Raw genomic sequence first — 16,796 nt, forward strand, 5'->3', positions numbered from 1 at the left:
GAACTCAGTGTAGCAGAAAGGGGATTCTGGCAAGAACAGCCGCCATAGAACACATGAGAAGAAACTACTGATCACTAAATGAAAAGAGACAGTCCCTTTCCACATGGCAGGAACTGTTCTCAGTGCTTCATATGTATTAACTCACAACCCTAAGACACAGATACAATTATCCCTATTCTACAGATGAGGAAACTGAGGCATTTTCTCAAGGTACTTTCTCAAGATTACGCACAGTACAGAGTAGAGTTGAGTCAAACCCAGACAACCTGGACTCAGACTCCATGCTTCTGTTGACCACTCTACTGCCTCTCTATCGTGGGAGACCAAAAAAGAAAACACAAAATGCTAACAAGACCAGAAGAACAGAATGGGTGAAAGCCACCAGATCAAACAAGTTGTCAAACTTTTATAATTAAAAATAAATAAGTATGTGTAATTATTTTAAAATATGGTGATAGACTTGCCAAGTACATCAGCCAAAACCTGGGTCAACTAGCAATCGGAACCAGTTTAAAGGAGCCACAGACAAGAGAAGAACTGCATAAACTATAAGAGATCCATTAGAATGCTTTATAAGCATTAAAAAAATTACACTTTAAAGGAATATCACAGTGAATCACTCACAAATAAAATGTTAAATGAAAAAGCAAGCACAAAATTATTTACATATCATGAGTCCAATTTTTAAAATATTATTATTACATAAAGAAGACTGGAAGGAACAACATAAAAATGTGCTCATCTCTAGGTGTTTTGAATTATAGACATTTTTATTTTCTACCTGTACCTTTTAGTATTTTCCAAATTCTTTTTTTTTACTGTGCCACACGGCATACAGGATGGATCGAACCTGTGCCCCCTGCAGTGGAAGCGCAGAGCCTTAACCACTGGACCACCAGGGAAGTCCCCCAAATTCTTAATGATGCAGGAACACATAAAAAGTTTCTAAATACTCTTTTTTTTCTCCCTAAAAAGGCAAGTTACCCTTTTTTTTTCAAATAAGCTAACAATATTTTTGTTTGTTTGTTTGTTTATTTATTTACTTAGCCTGCGCTGGGTCTTCGTTGCTGTGCGCGGGCTTTCTCTAGTTGAGGTGAGCGGGGGCTACTCTTTGTTGTGGTGCACAGGCTTCTCATTGCGGTGGCTTCTCTTGCTGCGGAGCACAGGCCCAGGCGCGAGGGCTTCGGTAGTTGTGTCACATGGGCTCCGTAGTTGTGGCTCTCGGCTCTAGAGCACAGGCTCAGTAGTTGTGGCGCACGGGCTTAGTTGCTCTGCGGCATGTGAGATCTTCCGGACCAGGGATTGAACCTGTGTCCCTGCATTGGCAGGCGGATTCTTTTTTTTTTTTTTAAATAGTAGGGTTTTTATTCATTTATTTATTGATGGCTGTCTTGGGTCTTCGTTTCTGTGCGAGGGCTTTCTCTAGTTGCGACAAGTGGGGGCCACTCTTCATCGCGGTGCGCGGGCCTCTCACTATCGTGGCCTCTCTCGTTGCGGAGCACAGGCTCCAAACGCGCAGGCTCAGTAGTTGTGGCGCACGGGCCTAGTCACTCCACGGCATGTGGGATCTTCCCAGACCAGGGCTCGAACCCGTGTCCCCTGCATTGGCAGGCAGATTCTCAACCACTGCGCCACCAGGGAAGCCCGGCAGGCGGATTCTTAACCACTGCGCCACCAGGGAAGTCCTCAGAGTCCATACTTTTACAAGCTCCCCAGGTGATTCTTATGCATGTTAGAGTTCAGGAAACATGGTCTAGACTCTAGAGCAGTCAGCTGAGAAGGGACAATATTCTGCGTCTCTAACAGGTTCACAGGTAATGTTGATGCTGCTGGTCTGCAGACCATGCTTTCAGGAGCAAGGGTCTATTGCACAAGGAGTTGGCAAACTACAGCCTGCAGGCCAAATCCAGACAGCTACCGGTTTTTGTTTAAAAAAAAAAAAAGTTTTTTAAAAGAAGAATAAACACAGCCAAGTTTGTTCGTTTACATTTTGTCTTTGACTGCCTTTGAACTACAACACAGAGTTGAGTAGTTGCAGCAGAGATGTATGGCCTACAAAGCTTTCGTATCTGACCATCTACAAAAAAAAGTTTACCAATCTCTGGTATAGATGACTTAGTCTTAAAGGTACATAAATGTGTTGTATAAATGAATTCATTTTTATATATCAAAAAAGCATAAAAATCACTTTCTTCTAGTTCTACTACCCCTTCTTAGGAAAAGGGCTATAAAACTGGCAACATTATGCAAATGTTTCTCCTGGCTAATTTCAACCGTTATTTAAAAGTTTTATGCCTTCCATACCCCAAATAGGAATTTTATACAATCATTTCCCAAAGTACGCGTTTCATACAATCATGCTTGGATTTCATCAAGGCTATAGTACCTCAGGGACCAAATACTGTATCTGGGTTTCTAAAATTACTACAATACATACTGAGTCTCTACTTTTACAGTGCTATTCTAAAAAGCTGTGACCTACTGTATAGCACAGGGAACTCTACTCAGTACTCTGTAATGACCTATATGGGAAAAGAATCTAAAAAAGAGTGGATATATGTATATGTATAACTGATTCACTTTGCTGTACAGTAGAAGCCAACACAACATTGTAAATCAACTATACTCCAATAAAAAATTAATTAAAAAAAGAAAACTATGTGAAAGTCCACTTCAGAATTCTAGTGCATAAAGAGATAGTGGCAGCACATAGGAGTTCCAAACATCAACCACTGAGTCCCACAAAACAAGACAGGACAAAAGAAAGACGTTTGCTTTGTTAAGATGTAGTCTCTAGCATTCTCTACACAGAGAAGCACCAGCCTCAAGTCCACGGAAGTCAAACTAAAAAAAACAAATCATTCAATTAGCAAAAGGCCCACAAGTTAGAGTGGTCCAACTAAGGAGGTTCCAAGAAACAAAGTGTACCAACAGACACTTTAGATTATTAGTTTATATTTTCCTTTGCTTAATTTCACCCTTGGTTTACTCTCCCCACCCCAAAATCCCACCATAAAAGATTGCCTTCCCCCATCAAGTTTATACTCTTGAGATATTTATACAGTTGTGTATTCCTGCTACCTTGGTTCAGCCAAGTTATGCAATTTTCATTTCTATCCGTTCCTCATCCATCAGCCCCTCCAGTCTCTTAATCATTCCTGTGGGTCTTCTGTGAACTCTCTCCAGCTGGTCCCCAGCGATCTCGTAATGAGGTGCCTCCAACTGACTGCAGCCTTCCAGGAACAGCCTCGTTAGTCAGAACAAGATGAGCTCACCCTCCTCGGTTCCGTGACATAATACTCCTGACTAGACTATCCCCCAAAACAGAAAGCTAGAATGCTGCTGTATTAGACTATAACCCCATTCCATGCTCCCCAGATGTGGGCATTGGGGCATGCCAGAATGTGCTAGAAGACAGAGGATAAATGGACACGTTCCCACTGCGTCTAGTTATTAGAGGATGAGGTGGTGGGGAGAAAAAATATTTTCATGGTAAAACAAACTCATAGATAATAAAATAGAATGCAAAATATGCAAGAATTTCTAAAGATAAAACATGGGTATGTTCAAAACGTTCATATATATTTTGTAGTTGAGGCAGAAAGGCTCCTTGGGGCTCTGTTCCCAGCCCCCAAAGGGTTACATGCCTCCTATCCTCTACCATTAGAGGTACCTGAGCTGAAAATTTGGAAAAGCACTGCAACTGCTGATATACTACACGGTTACCACCCATTTCATAAACTCACATTTTATTTTTTCTGCTATGTTCCTCCATCTCTAGATATCTGTATTTTTCTCTTAGCTTAAAATTATTTGCTAAAACTTTGTGTTTTAGCAAATTCACTATAATTCACCACCAACATCTTTAGGTTCTTCTGTATCATTCATTCTTCATTCATTTCATATTTGTTGAGCATCTGTGGCATTCCAGACTGTGTGCTAAAAGCTAAGGTCACAAGAATAAATAAGACGGGGTCTTTTCTTAACCTCCACGAACCCTGTCCAATGTGGGAGCTGGACAATACAACATAGCAAGTACCACAAAAGAGGAAAACACAATATGTGGAGGGCAAAGGAAGGAGAGACGTAACTTTGCCTGAGTGGGGAAGTCCACAGGAGTGGCAAAGGGGCTATTACTTAAGAATGAGTAAGCATGGCAGAAAGAAAAAAAAAAAGTACCGCTATCCTAGGTAGAAGCAGCAGCATAAGAAAAGTACTGAGTCGAGAGAGAGTGATAAAAAGTTAAGCATTACAAAAGCAAAGTGTTTAGAAAACCACCTGGGCCAAACCAGGGTGACTGATTCTAAGTACAGTACAGTGCAGTGGTCAAGAGCATGAATCTCACAACTAAGCAATCCTGGACAAGCTACTTAGCTTATCTTCAGTTGCCTCAGATACAAAATGGAGATGCACTGAGAAAAGAAAGGAATTCAGCTGCGCTTGGGGAGCAAGACTTGGAATATAAGGGAAGGGAGGACAAGCTGAGACTGGCAACTAGACCCAGGTGACTTGGGACCACACGAGAGCCCTGGGGGATACGGCTTTATATGCAAACCAAGCTGTGGGGTTGCCAGGTTATGATGGCGGTTTGTGCCCAAGCAGCCCAACCCAAATAAATGAGGAAGATGGCACAGAGTGTACCTGAGGGAACTTGGTTCAGCCAAGTTATACAGTTTTCATTTATATTCATTCCTCATCAGGAAAGATGAGAGATCCAGAGAAATCTCTTTTGGAAACAACCACAGCAACAATCCAAAATACTAAGTTTTCTGGATTTCTTTTTCAAGTATAATGATAAAGACAAGAATCCACCTGCACTGAGAACTTACTATATGCCAGCACTGTTTGAAGCATTTCATATATTATCTCATTTAACTCTCACAGCAACCATATAAGGTAACCATATTATTATGCGTATTTTAGAGATTAGGAAACAGAGGTACAGAGCGCTAAAATAACTTGTCTGTAGTCACTAAGCTGACAACTGAAGGAACCAGGCAGTGTGATTCCAGAGCCTACCCTCTTACCCAGGAATACTGATGCATCAGGAAGAACCTCCAAAAAGGGGTGGGGGGGAAGACATTCCTGGGATAAGAAGAATGAGAGCTCAGAAATAATTTAATTTGGAATTTTAAAGGAATATGACTTCATTTTATTAGACTCTAAGCAACAACGACAACAAAACCACAAGAGATGTTTTTTAACTAAGGGAGTAAGAGGATCACACATTTAAAAAGAAGTAACTCTGGGGGCAATTTGAAAGAGACTCTGAAGAGAAAGACAGATCAATGGCTGAGAGACAAGAGGATACTGGCCCAAGGGAGCTACTAGGCACTGGCTGTGATGTAGAGAGGGAGAGACTAGCATATGCTTTATTTCTGTTAGAAGCAACAGATCGGTGATCTGCGAGGCTGAAAAGATCAAGGAGAGCAAGAAGCCAAAGACAAATCAGGATTTTCTATGCTTGGGAGCCTGGATGAATAATGGTAGAGAATTAAGGAGGCAGAACAAATATGTAAGGAAAGTAATGAGTGCAGAACTGAACATGTTAAGTTTAAAGTGTCTATAGGATATCCAGGTGAGTATATCCACAAGACGAGTGGAAATCAGCATCTGAAGCTATAGATACCAGGATCCTGAGGGCAGTTAAAAGACATGGGGAATGGGAAAAGACTGCCACAGAAAGCAGGCAGACCAAGAAAAAGACTAATCATAGAACCCTGAGGGGATCAACTTTAAATATATCCTGCCCTTGCCCCCAAAAAAGAGCTAGCAAATCAAAATGAGAAGAAACTCAGAGGAGAAAAATTGTATTGGGTTGTCCAAAAGGTTCATTTGGTTTTAAGATGGCTCTAGTAGCACTTAGCTGTCTTTAACTTCATTCGAAACAATTGTTAGATTGTACGTGACAGCTGTCATATCAGTGTGCATTTAAAAAAAGACTTATCAAAATTGGTGAATTTTTGTGTAGCAACATTTTTGGCATATTATGCTTTATTATTTCAAGAAAGATAAAAATGCAACTGAAACGCACAAAAAGATTTGTGCAGTGTATGGAGAAAGTGCTGTGACTAATCAAATGTGTCAAAAGTAGTTTGCAAAGTTTCGTGCTGGAGATTTATTGCTGGACAATGCTCCACGGTCCGGTAGACCAGCTGAAGTTGATAGCGATCAAATTGAAACAATAATTGAGAACAATCATCGTTATATCACGCGGGAGATAACCGACATACTCAAAATATCCAAATCAAGAATTGAAAATCATTTGCACCAGTTTGGTTATGTGAATCACTTTGATGTTTGGGTTCCACGTAAGTTAAGAGAAAAAAAGCTTCTTGATCGTATTTCTGCATGCAATTCTCTACTGAAATGTAATGAAAATGTTCCGTTTTTAAAACGAATTGTGATAGGCGATGAAAAGTGGATACTGTACAACAAAGTGGAATGGAAGAGATCGTGGGCAAGTGAAATGAACCACCACCAACCACACCAAAGGCCAGTTCATCCAAAGAAGGTGATGTTGTGTACATGGTGGGACTAGAAGGGAGTCCTCTATTATAAGCTCCTTCCGGAAAACCAAATGATTAATTCCAACAAGTACTGCTCCCAACTAGACCAACTGAAAGTAGCACTCAACGAAAAGCATACAGAATTAGTCAACAGAAAATGCATAATCTTCCATCAGGATAACACAAGACTGCATCTCTTTGATGACCAGGCAAAAGCTGTTAGAGCTTGGCTGGGAAGTTCTGATTCATCCGCTGTATTCACCAGACATTGCACCTTCAGATTTCCATTTATTTCGGTCTTAACAAAATTCTCTTAATGGAAAAAATTTCAATTCCCTGCAAGACTGTAAAAGGCACCTGGAACAGTTCTTTGCTCAAAAAAGATAAAAAGTTTTGGGAAGATGGAATTATGAAGTGGCCTGAAAAATTGGCAGAAGGTAGTGGAACAAAAGGGTGAAAATGTTGTTCAATAAAGTTCGTGGTGAAAATGAAAACTGTGCCTTTTATTTTTACTTAAAAACCCGAAGGTACTTTTTTGCCCACCCAATAAAAGTAATTTATTGGAGGCCAAAGGAAGTGACTATTTCTAGAAGTTGATGGTCAACTGTATTAGACCGAGTAAAGATTTAGGCCAGAGGGGGAATTCAAAATCAGCCCTCAAGTTTTTTTTCCTTAGTTATTTGGAACTCTCATTCTCTGATCTAGCAACTTCTTCAAATAAAATTTGCATTTTATTTCCATCTATTTTCATTAATAATATTAACCTAAACGTGACCCAACACTGATAACTAGTAAGCTCTTTGCAGCTCAGTTCAGTGATATTATTATTTCAAAATTATTTTAATGCCTAGAACAAATTCAGATCCAAACTAATTTAAATCCATTCTCTAATCCTATATAAATCACTGGTTAAAAAAAAAATCTCTTGTCAAATCTCTTTTCAAAATCAGTTTCACTGAAGTATAATTTATATCTAGTAAGTCACCAATTTAGAGCATACAATTAAGAGTTTTGACAACTGTTTAAGGTTATGATATAAAGTACAATCATGATACAGAACATTTCATCATCCCCAAAAGTTCCCTCATGATCCTTTGCAGTCAGCCCCCTCCTCCACCCCCACTGATGTACCTTCTTTTGCTATAATTTTGCCTTTTACAGAATGCCACAGAAATGACATCACATAGAAAATGTAGTCTTTTGTGTGTGACATAACACTTTTGAGCTCCATACATGCCATTACTTGTATCAGTTGTTCATTCCCCTTTACTGCTGCCAGTAGTCATCCATTATGTGGACGTACAACAATTTGTTTATCCACTCACCAGTACAGGACATTCTATCCAGGCTGGGGCTATTACGGGTACACATTCAAGTACAAGTGTAATGTGGACACACGTTTTCATTTCTCTTGGGTAAGCAGCTAAGAGTGGGATTGCTAGGTCACGTGGTTAGTATATATTTAATCTACACGAAACTGCCAAACTGTTTTCCAAAGTGGCTGTACCACCTTGCACTTCCACCAGCAATGTATGAGAGGTCCAGTTGCTATACACACTTATGCTTGGTATTATCAATCTTTTAAATTTTACCCATTCTAATAGGTGTGAAGTGGTATCTCACTGTGCTTTTAATTTCCCTAAGGACTAACAATATTGAATATCTTTTCATGGGCCTGTTGGCTATTTATAAAGCTTCTTTGGTATCCAAATCTTCTGCCATTTTAAAAAATTGAGCTGTCTTCTTACTACTGAGTTGTAAGAGTTCTTTATAAATTCTGAATACAAGTCCTTTATTAGATATACATTCGGCAAATATTTTCTGTGGCTTGCTTTTTCATTTTCTTAACAGTGTTGTTTAAAGAATAAAAGTTTCTAATTTTCCTAACTTGATGAAATCCAACTTATTAACCTTTTTCTTCCTTTTATAGTTTGTGCTTTTTCGTGTCTTATTTCTTTAAAAAATTCTTTGCTTAACTCAACGCCACAAAGATTTTCTTCTATAAGTTTTACCTAAAAGTTTTGCATAAGAAAATCTCTTGTCAAAGTTTTCTTAAAATTTTTATTTATTTATTTATTTGTTTGTTCGTTTATTTATTTATGGCTGCGTTGGGTCTTCGTTGCTGCACGCGGGCTTTCTCTAGCTGGGGCAAGCAGGGGCTACTCTTTGTTGCGGAGCACGGGCTCTAGGTGCGCGGGCTTCAGTAGTTGCGGCACGTGGGCTCTAGAGCACAGGCTCAGTAGTTGTGGCACACGGGCTTAGCTGCTCCGCGACATGTGGGATCTTCCCGGACCAGGGCTCGAGCCCATGTCCCCTGGATTGGCAGGTGGATTCTTAACCACTGCGCCACCAGGGAAATCCACTGTCAAAGTTTTAAACAAGATTTTTTAAGAAACATCTGCATTCCATTTATCTCATAATTAGTCACACAGTTTTATTATCCCTTCGTTTCTTTCAAAATCAACTTCCCACATTAACAACCACTATTTAAGTTATAGTCTATTTCAGAATTGGAAAGATTTTTATCTTTTAACAGATGTTCCACTTCTTCAATCTAATAAACGGCATTTCTAAATGTAGGCAAGATCTTAGTCCCTCAGTTCTCCTCAAATGACATAAAATTTCTGGATCCCTGATGCTTGTTTTTAAAAGTAATTCTACATTTCTTAATTCAACTTGGATTCCATTACATCAGTCTCTTTAAAATAATGCAGAGTTCTTCAGACTCAAAATTAAATGAATAGTATATATAAAACTATTCTATGCCCCCTGGAATACAGAATAGTTCAAAGAAAGTAGGAGAAATTTATATAAAGCTAATGTTAGTAAAACAGGGAGAAATGAAACAAGAAATTATCATTGCTCATTTTGTAACTTCATGGGATGTCTGGAGAAAAACAAAATAGAAGACTGGCTCATCTATGCCCCTGTCACAGTCTTTACTCTAAATCAAGAAAATAGCAGCTTTAATTTACAACTCCTTCCTACCCTGATGTTTTTTCTACTTACCAAACTGACTCTACTGAGCCCGATCCACAGATTTAGAACAGGCCCCTGTGTTCCCATACCATGGCAGCTTTTATGCTTAGGTGACCCTGGGCCACTGAATCTTGGCTGTAACAGGAAAAATTTTACACTAATTCTCTGAATCTGACAAGCCGTCTCCCTCAATAAGTCTAGGAAGTTTTTATTTCATTAACTGTGCATGAAGTGGCAGGCAAACAGCCAGATCTACAGCCCAGTGGGGTGAAACTGGAATTGTCACACATATACTCAAAAGCTAACACAATTTCTAACTCTACTACCATCTATTACTTTCAGTTCTACTCTTATTTTTTAAGGAAAATAAATTACTTATATAATCAGAAGAAAGAGGAACCTTAAATGAATACTTTATAGTTCTTTGTTTAAGATTCTGGGAAGAAAAACTCAACTAGCCACAGAAATAGCAACTTAAGATGGCTCAATTTGAAGGAGAAACTCAACACTTATGGTATTCAAAACAAAACTTCTGTTGACCTAATAATCAATGTTACCAAACAAGTGTTTATTAATTTCTTCAAATGTGTATTAAGAACCTATTACGTGGGGCTTCCCTGGTGGCACAGAGGTTAAGAATCCCCCTGCCAATGCAGGGGATATGGGTCCGAGCCCTGGTGTGGGAAGATCCCACATGCCACGGAGCAACTATGCCCGTGCGCTACAACTACTGACTGAGCCTGCACTCTAGAGCCCATGAGCCACAACCACTGAAGCCCATGCACCTAGAGCCCGTGCTCTGCAACAAGAGAAGCCACAGCAATGAGAAGCCCACGCACTGCAACGAAGAGTAGCCCCCGCTCACCGCAACTAGAGAAAGCCTGCACACAGCAACGAAGACCCAACATAGCCAAAAATAAACAAATAATAATAAAAAAAAGAACCTATTACATGCCAAGCAATATGTTGGATGCTTAGGATTCCAAAATAAGATAGTCCCTGACCCCTTAGAAACAAACTAGTAAAGAAGACAGACAAGTAAATAATTGGTGATAGTTCCATATAGTAAAATCTATGAGGTGAACACACAGCGTTAGTGGAGGCTGGGAAGGGACCCTCAATCAGGAACAGCTCTTAAGCTTCTCAGGAAACTTCACACCACCCTCCTGGGAGCAAAGCCAACTCTCCCACTGAGTTAACAGTGCTCTGGGAATCAAAGGCTACAAAACACTACCTATGTGGTATTGTTTATTCTCATGGTCAGTGACTTTCTGTCCTCAGCACTGGTCAGAGGGGATTATTGGACCACATACATGGCACAGCAAAAGCTCACTGGAAACCCTAATTTATCAAAATTACACGTGATCTAAATGCAGTGTGGTATCCTGGAACAGAAAAAGGATATTAGTGGAAAACTTTATGAAATCTAAATAAAGTCTGCAGTCCAATGTCATACCAATGTTAATTTCTTAGATGTGACAAAATGTACCGCGATTATGTAAGACGTTAACATTAGGGAGAGATCTGAGTGAAAGGTATACAGGAACTTGCTGTACTATTTTGCATCTTTTCTATGAACTTAAAATTATTCCAACATAAAATCTGGTTTTTAAAAAAAGTACATATGGTTCCGCACTTTACATTCTCACTCCCCCTTAGGATTCTGATCATGCCTCCCAAGTCACTGCCCCAGTTTAGGTAATGCTTGGTTAAAACGTTTTTTCAAAATCTTTTCGTTTCTTTTCTACGGATATAAACCATTTATGCAGCCCAGCTGGGTTTCCTTCTTCACCAAGATATGAAAAACTAGATCACACTTGGGAGGTTTTAACTGTTTTCCTAACAGTTTCACCACATACACCAAGGGGTATCCTTGGAGTTAAACTTCCCTAAGTGGACAAGACAGGGGTTTAAAATAACCTGGGCTGGATCTCTGGATAAAAACAAAGGGACACAACAGAAAATATATTTTGTATATTCTTAGATTATCTTTACCTGATCTCTGATCAAAAAGAATAATGAATGGAAAATACAATGAAAGCAAAGGAAGGACTTTTCCAGAAGCCTACAGCAAACTTAATCTCTCACGTCATTGACCAAGATTGAATTACATTTTCTTTCCTAAATTAGAGACTGGTAAAGATGGATGGAATTATTCTTAGCCAACCAGCCCCATCCTTTGGCGTGAAGATGTGGTTGGCTTTCCCTGAAGCACGTGGCTGCAAGGGAGGAAAGTGAATACATGGAAAAAAATCTGTTAGGAGGAAGGAGGAAATGGATGTCAGGGGTAGGGAGGTGGGGAGATCAACCAAAAGAATCCTCTGCACTTGTATATCCACAGTATGCTAGCATTTAAGGAACTTTAAAATGTAAAAGCAACTTTTACTATGTAATTACTTTTACTAGCACTTGTGTTTTCTCTTGCTTTGTCAAAGTTCTTGGGGTGGACATGGGAGCTTATACAAGCACCAAAAAAAGACAGAGAATTAAGTATGGCTAGTAGGTTTCTATGAGTAGTGGGCTTAGTGTCTGTTGGGTGGGTTATGTGGGGTACCAAATTCATGTTCCTTGTATCGTTCTAGTGGAATCAGATGGCCTTGCAGACATACAGAAGCATAAAGACAGGTCATCTACTTAAACCAATCCCAATTTTTCAAAACAGAAATGTAATTTAAATGCTTTTTAAAGTGTTTTATTTCACTTTGTCTTTAAGGCTAGTCCAAAAGGAACTAGCATTAGTTAAAGGATAAAAATAGATGGATATGCCTTGGGAAGAGAAAGTAGAAACTACACGGGGATATTGTATAAGATCTTAGAGTACCTAAGCAGGAAGGGATCTCAAAATCATTAGTAAACCATTCAATCTTTTAATAAAATTTATTGTGGGACTTCCCTGGTGGTCTAGTGGCTAAGACTCCATGCTCCCAATGTGGGGACCCGGGTTAGATCCCTGGTCAGGGAACTAGATCCCACAACTAGTGGGAACCAGATGCCACAACTGAGTTTGCGGCAATCAAAAGATCCCGTGTGCCGCAACTAAAGACCCAGCACAGCCAAATAAATAAGTAAACAAACAGACAAATAAATAATTTTTAAAAATTTATTGTTAGTATTTTAAAAAATACAATGAACAGGACTTCCTTGGTGGCACAGTGGTTAAGAATCCGCCTGCCAATGCAGAGGACACAGGTTCAAGCCCTGGTGCGGGAAGATCCCACATGCCACGGAGCAACTAAGCCCATGTGCCACAACTACTGAGCCTGTGCTTTAGAGCCTGCGAGCCACAACTACTGAGTCCACGTGCCACAACTACTGAAGCCCGCGTGCCTAGAGCCCATGCTTCGCAACAAGAGAAGCCACCGCAATGAGAAGCCCGCGCACTGCAACGAAGAGCAGCCCCCGCTCACAGCACCTAGAGAAAGTCTAAGCGCAGCAACGAAGACCCAACGCAGCCAAAAATAATTAATTAATTAATTTTTAAAAATACAATGAACTGATGTTGATAATTAGCATCTCAACACCAACAGGCAAACTGCACTGAAATGAATGCTTCAGCTAAAAGCTCTGAAAAACATGATACCAATTCCTCAACTATTCAAGGTAACAAAAATTCATATTAAAATCATATGGTACTGTTTCCAATTCAGGCTAAATGACAAGACATATAGCTACCATAACTGTTTGGTTTCTAATATCTAAACGATACTCACCTCTTTCTATTACACCACAATTTGTAGTACAGGCTTCAAGAGTCCCTTCAGGAAAATGGCATGGTGACATAACACCATATCAATTCTCAGGCATGCTCACACATACCCACACACTGCAATAAGGTTAAACAACCTCAAAACTTTGGAAACTACTATACAAAAGAATATTAGTGAAGGCTAAACATTCATAAACCCTTCAAAAAGCAAAGAAACCAAAGAAAGATAACTAAAATGTACACCTAAGCTATTTAATGACTAAAGTCATTTAAAAGGTAAATTGATTTACTAGAATCCATTAAGGTCATAAAATTTGATCTGTTATATGGTATGTTACAGTGTTAAATAAATATTACACAACACTACTCTGCCCTGAACCACTACCAGAAAGATGAACATGTAGAATAATTCCTCTAAAGTATTTCAATTTGCATACCTGTTCAACCACCTACCATAATTTATCTGTTCACAAGTCTTTCTCCAATACAGGCCTGAACTTTTTAAGAGTAACCAGCACATTGCCTGTAGCAGAATGGGCCCCCAATAAATGCCTTCTGAATGAATGAACATGCAGCGGTAATGTACTTCTTAGGTATCCTTACGAACCAATTCAATATCGATACCTTAGGAGTAGGGAATGCTGTACACATATCATGCTACCATATTTAGAGGCAGTCAAGCTAACTGAAAAATAACTAACAGCAACTAACATTTGCTGGGAGAAAAACTCATATCACATGAGACATAAAAATAAGTGTAAAAACTGTAACTTGAAAAGGAAGAAAATATCTGTGAATTTATTTTTCTCTTAATGGCCACAAAAGTGAATCTACCTCTAACTTTCTAACACTGAAATACAAGATGTTGGAATCTTTCATCATCCAAAATTTTATATAGAAATTTGTTAACAACTTAACATTAGTAAGTTAGACCAATTAGTGAATGGAATGAAGTCCAAGCCCACTTATGTGTTCAAACTGTGGGTCGACTGCCTTGAACAATTCTTTCTCTTCAAGACTGCAGAAAAGTACAAAACAACCTCTTGACTACTGAGAAGGACTAAAATTATTTCTTTTTCTCACAAGTATGTAATCAAAAGCAATTACTTTCTGCTCCCACCCAACACAAAGCAACACCATCTCCCTCTCCCATCACCATCAAAATATGCTATAGAATATCTGAGTACTTTAATCTTAGACCATAAGAATCTCAGATTGCAACAAAATTACAATGCAACAAAACATATTTTTCTAAGTATGGTCTCATCCCCCATGGTGTTCCTACACTAATTTAGCTCCCTATCAAGTTTTAACAATCAAGGAAATCAGAAAAGTCTCAGAATAGATATTACAAACTGCTTGTTTTTTTTTTTAATGTATTATTGTTCGTGGATTCCAAAATTCAGGGTACACATTACCAAGAGAGTGTTTTTCTGTCAATGCCTGAATTTAAATGCAAATGACTATTTAATTATATGCAATTTTCCCTCTGAACCTATATATAACACTAATCAGTCTCCAAATGTTCAAAATAAACACATCAATCATGTTTACTTAAGAAGCTTATTGGGCTTCCTTGGTGGCGCAGTGGTTAAGAATCCGCCTGCCAATGCAGGGGACACGGGTTCGAGCCCTGGTCCGGGAAGATACTACATGCCGCGGAGCAACAAAGCCCGTGCGCCACAACTACTGAGCCCACGTGCCACAACTACTGAAGCCCGTGCACCTAGAGTCCGTGTTCCGCAACAAGAGAAGCCACCGCAATGAGATCCCCGCTCACCGCAAAGGAGAGTAGCCCCCACTCGTCGCAACTAGAGAAAGCCCGCGCCCAGCAACGAAGACCCAACACAGCCAAAAATAAATAAATAAAATAAATAAACTAAAAAAAAAAAAAAAGAAGCTTACTGCCTAATCACCAAGAGGTTCTAATGCATCGAAAAAGTGGTGGCTATCATATCACCATGACAGCTTGGCAGAAAGGCTGTTCCTGAAAGATTAGGAACTTCTAGTAACCACAAATGGGGTAAAGCAAGAGGCACATACAGTATCTGTAGATGCTTCCATAATAAAATTATTTCCATATCAAAAATTCAGAGCCTACAAAGTCAGATATGTGCCCTACAAAGCTATCTAAATGCATGCATGCCTAAAAGGGAAAGCAGAAGTAGAAAGAAAACTGTCTACTCAAATCAACACAAGAAATCACCCTGCAATTGAGCTTTTCAAGAACTGAAAACGTAATAAAGTTTTTGAGGTTATCAACACATTCAAATTCCAAATTGAGCAACTATATTAAAATACACAATTGGCATACTCTGACAGAAGACACACAACAATAACAGAAAACACTTTAATAGGGTTTAGTCGTGCTAGGAACTTCATATTTCAACTAATTTAGTCTTGATTACATCCCTGTAAGACAGATACTATTCATTTTACAGGTAAAGAATCTGAAGCACAGATAAAATCACCCAACTACATACAACTAGTAAGAGGCAGAACAGGGATTTTTAATTCCATCAGTCAGACTCCAAATTTCATGTTAATACACTATATTTCATAGTAAGGCTTATGCTGCAATGGTCAGTTGTTTTTTTTTTAACCTCATAACCTTTTTGGATTTCAAACACTAGGACAGCTTTGTGCAATAAGTACAGACTTTGGAATCAAACAGACCCAAACAAACTCCCGAACAAAGTCTGAGCCTCAGCTTCCCCATATGTAAAAAGAGTGTACTGAAGTTATTGTGAAGGTCAAAGAAGGTAATATAATTAAAGTGCCAAATACAATATGTAAGATCGGGGTTCTTAACTTTAAGCGCAGACACCTAGAGGGTTCACGGATGGGCTTCAGAGTCCACGAGTCTCATAATTGTATGACAAATGTTGTATGTGTACCCATTTGTTAAAGAATATTCCATGGATCTCCGAAAGGTACCTAGGAGGTACTCAAAAAATGGAAGCTATCTTTCCCTTTTTGTTCTCAAAAACTCTACCTTTTCCATTAGAGATGACACACCAAGCCTTCACAATACATGTTAATTATTTCCCAACATTTTCCTGGCTTGGTAACTAGTAACATATACAAGCTTATGCCTCAATTTTCTAGAGACAATCTAAAGAAGGCCCTCAAACGCTGCTCCATCCCTCGCTTCACCGAGATGAATACACGGTAATCACTCGGGGGAGAATCATGAGGATCGTCCACCTGGCTACACCAGGCACAATGCCGGCTGGGAGAACCAAGTAGGAACCAGAGCCTCCGAGTAGCATGATAAAGACCTGATGCCCCAGCGCTGAAGGATGAGGAGAATGTGTTTCCCCGAGCTACTGGGCAACCCAGAATTTCGTCCCCCCTACCCTTGTCCTACCTCTCTCTGGAACTCTAGTGCAGGCAGGTCCTCTGGGCTCTGCCCCGTGCTGCAGAGCTGCGAGAGAGAAACATTACCCGAGCAGGGGATGCAGCACGGCGAAATCCCAGCTCTGCTACCTTGGGAGGCGACTGCAGCACCAGCAGAAAACCGTCCCTCGACCCTCCCCAAGAGAACCCAGTACAAAACCCGGCCTGGGACGGGAACCGGCTTGGGACTTTTCCGTTTCCCA

The 16,796-nt window shown here is 39.6% G+C and overlaps 1 protein-coding gene across 3 annotated transcripts in view; it reads right to left on the reverse strand.

The window, feature by feature from the left end:
• Window positions 1-16,771, reverse strand: part of AREL1 (apoptosis resistant E3 ubiquitin protein ligase 1) — a 48,609-nt gene extending 31,838 nt beyond the window's left edge. For 2 of the 3 annotated variants that reach the window (XM_028167077.2, XM_028167076.2), the window contains exon 1: window positions 16,565-16,770. The gene's annotated coding sequence lies outside the window, so the exon portion shown is untranslated. Of the gene's footprint in view, window positions 1-16,564 lie in introns of all 3 variants that reach the window. The other variant, XM_028167078.2, reaches the window with a different exon arrangement.
• Between the last annotated feature and the right edge of the window lie 25 nt (window positions 16,772-16,796).

This window comes from Balaenoptera acutorostrata, chromosome 3, assembly GCF_949987535.1.
Source record: "Balaenoptera acutorostrata chromosome 3, mBalAcu1.1, whole genome shotgun sequence".
Classification (NCBI taxonomy): domain Eukaryota; kingdom Metazoa; phylum Chordata; class Mammalia; order Artiodactyla; family Balaenopteridae; genus Balaenoptera; species Balaenoptera acutorostrata.